Consider the following 3,747-nt stretch of genomic DNA (forward strand, 5'->3'; position numbering starts at 1 on the left):
TTCCTTTCAGTCCCTCTTTACTCATTACTAAGCCAAAGGCAGACAGTGTTGGCACAGTGTGTATGTATGAAGAAGTGAGATGGAATAGTTGAGTTCCTTTTGTGGGGTGTTCTCACTGTTCTGGTAAGAAAAAAAATACATGCTATGTATGTGTGTGTTATTGTACAGTCATATCCAACTCTTTGAGACCCCATGGACTGTAGCCCACCAGGCTCCTCTGTCCGTGGAATTCTTCAGGCCAGAATTCTGGAGTAGGTAGCCATTTCCTTCACTAGGGGATCTTCTCAACCCAGGAAGTGAACCTGGGTCTCCCAAATTGCAAGCAGATTCTTCACCATCTGAGCTACCAGGGGAGCCCAAAAGCACATGTGTTGACAGGGAATTATACTATTGGCCTAACATAAAAGCAGAGTGTATTGCTTATGCAAAGGCATTAAAGAGTTAAAATATTTTAAATGTACCTAGATTTGAGTGCACATTGTCTTCCTTCAGAGATTAAGTTGATTCCATAGTTAACTGTGACTACGTCTAAATACTCATCGACTTAATTCTAAGAAATACATCTCTTCAAGCTACTTCACACACTGGTTTCATTTAATTTCCATAGGTACAACATTTGCAATCCCAACAAAAGGGAAGTAGAATGAACTTAAAATGAAGCAGTTCCTCAGAAACAAAGATTACGTAGTTCTGTGTGTTTACTTGAGGTATTTCAATACCAGTAAAAAACGTACGAATACACACATCCCTCAGCTAGCCAGTAATTTAATACACAATACTGTTATATAAAAAATGCTTTCATGATTTGCTGCAACCTAAAATAATATATCATATAATTTTCAAAAATGTGTTCTTTGACTTCTAACCTCTGCTGTTCTTTAGAATTACCTTTGCTGTGGCCAGTACATACGCCTTTTTAATGAATACACGCTTATTCTCACAACATTTATCCAAGACTTTTCTGCTAATTGATGAACAGGAGTAAACAGTTCAGATGCACCAGTAGGTTGTGACTTGTCTCCAGACGAAGGTGAGGCTTCTTTTTCTTCATAATTTTATTTATTTATTTATTTTTGGCTGTATTGGATCTTCATTGCTGTCTATGGTCTTTCTCTAGCTGTGGCAAGTGAGGACTGCTCTTCATTGAGGTCCAAGGGCTTCTCATTGTGGAAGCTGTTCTTGTGGAGCCGTGGGCTCTAGATAGTGGGCTCAGTAGTTGTGGCACATGGGCTTCGCTGCCCTGAGGTGTGGGATCTTTTCAGGCCGTGTCCCCTGCATTGGCAGGCAGATTCCCAACCACTAGACCACCAAGGAGACTACTGTCATTTGAAGACGCACTTTAGAAAGCCACAGGGAGCCTTGCGCTTTCTCATCTTCCTCTGTGAGACAGTGGTATATAGTGCCATTCTTACCCTCCAGCTCTGGATACAGCCACCTCAGCTTCCTGGTCTACCCTGTGATGTATTGACGCTCACGCCAGTGGGGACACCAAGAACCCGGACTCAAGGCTCCTTCAGGCGCCGAGAGCCGAGTCGGAACATTTGAACCCACCACCAGTGTTATGTATGGATTATGAAATACAAATTGTATCATTTTGTGATTCTGCATCCAAGTTAAATGCTCTTATACTGCATTTAAAATTGACGCTGCACACAATGTAAGCGGTGAAGTTTGTACTAATCATTTAAACTTTTAATTTTTTTCTTAATTTAAAATGGTGTGAAATAGAAAAAAAATTAAAACATGACCCATCAAGTGAGAAGGAATGAGAGACGGTGGAAGAAAAGCTGAAGTTTTATATTTCAGGATCTTTAATTACATTTTTTCCCCCTTGATTTTTCAGTTTGCACTGGGCTTCACAAATTTATGTACTGGGTCTTAGTTAATGATTCTTCCACCCAAGGCTGCAGTTCCTGTCGGTGGCCCTTCTCTATAGCCACGGGCCTCCCTGGGCACCCAGAGCTGAGCCCTCTATCTTGCATCTTCAAGCTCACTGCTGGTATACCTGCCACTGCTGCCAGTCTGGTGGGGGGAGGTGGGTAGGGAGACATCACTTCCATGGTTTTCCTTTATCCTCTGCCCAGGCCTTTAAATGTAAATCACTTTCTCTAGTCCCTCTTCCCTGGTAGCTCAGACGTAAAGAATCTGCCTGCCAGTGTAGGAGACGGGGGTTCGATCCTTGAGTCGGGAGGATCCCCTGGAGAAGGAAATGGCAACCCATTCCAGTATCCTTGCCTGGGAAATCACACGGACAAAGGCGCCTGGCCAGCTTCAGTCCTGGGGGTTACAAAAGAGCTGGACGCAAGTGAGTGGCTGAACAACAAGACCCTCTTTTCCATGCTTCCATTTTCATATGTCTTAGGATAGACAATTTCAAACACAACAGATATACAGAAATTAGTATAACGGATGCCTGTGTGCCCACTCTCCAGGGTCAGTGATCCTTCTTTCACTTCTTTGGCATGTGCCATGTGTTTTTGGCTGGGATCCTGGCTGATGTAGGGCCTCCCTATGCACTTGAATTACTGTTCAGAGTCATTACACCTCCCTCTTCAACTAGGACAGCCACATGTCAGACTATTTCTGAGAAGAACCAAATGGACATTATCCCACAGGTTAAAATAGGGGAAGTGGCTTTACACATATTTCCTGCCTGTTCAGTGCAACTTGGCTCCCTAACTCCCCACTCTGACCCCCACCCCCACCCCAGGAATCCTGGCTCATCCAGGCTTTGTTTTGTATCCAAAGCTTCAAAGAGAGGGCATACTTGGTGCCATTCAAAACAAGTGAATGACACTGATCAACAGTATTTATTCCCACAGATTAATATGTGCTTGTCATTTCACTCATAAGAGAATAGGAAACACTTGGGAAAAAATTTTCCTTTTGAGGTGGTCCTCTTTGTGAATAGAGCCTGTGGGGTCACAAAGAGTCTGGCAGGACTGAGCGCACATGCACAAGCCTCTTTGCGAGAGGATTGATTACGCGGTCGTAGACCAGCGATATATTTGTCTTCCGCAATTTCAGGAAAATAATTTTGTCATTAATGAGATTTGCTAGTAAAGCAGAAAGGTCATATCCACAAGGATAGAGTCATCTGTAATATGAGACCTGGGTCTCTTAGCAAGAAAAAAGAATCACTTCAGATTTAGTCTGTTTATTAATAGACACAATAAAAGTAATATACTCATCTATACATGGGTATTTGGAATTAGACTCCTGTTCATCACACCCCACAGGGATGCCATAGAACTGCTTGAATCGATAGGAAGCTAGGGAAGGAAGGGGTGGGGAAAGAACTAATATTTATTGGATGCCTTCTTTGTGCTATAAATGCTCTCAGGTTTATTATCAACTTAATCCTCATGGCAATCCTAAGAGGTAGACGTTATTATTCCTGTGTTATGGAGGAGGAAAGTGAGGCTCATGGCAGGTAAGTTGCCCAAGGCCAATTAAAATAGCCACTATTTATGCATGTCTATGTTTGACTCTGACTTCCCTTGTGGGGCTAGAGTAAAGAACCCAACTGCCAATACAGAAGATGTAAGAGACGTGGGTTTGATCTTAGCCTGTGAGCCACAACTCCTGAAGCCCGCATGCCCTCAGGCCCATGCCTGGCCACAAGAGATGCCAGCACAGTGTAAGTCTGCACACTGCAGCTGGGGAGTAGCTCCCACTCCCTGCAACTGGAGAACCTGTAACCCGGTCTCTTACAATCCGGTAAGAGACCAGGGTCAGCGTGGCAAC

General features: G+C 43.6%; 1 pseudogene; it reads right to left on the minus strand.

The window, feature by feature from the left end:
• Positions 1 to 861: 861 nt before the first annotated feature.
• Positions 862 to 1,406, minus strand: LOC122438026 (annotated as a pseudogene).
• Between the last annotated feature and the right edge of the window lie 2,341 nt (positions 1,407 to 3,747).

Source organism: Cervus canadensis, chromosome 3, assembly GCF_019320065.1.
Source record: "Cervus canadensis isolate Bull #8, Minnesota chromosome 3, ASM1932006v1, whole genome shotgun sequence".
Lineage (NCBI taxonomy): Eukaryota > Metazoa > Chordata > Mammalia > Artiodactyla > Cervidae > Cervus > Cervus canadensis.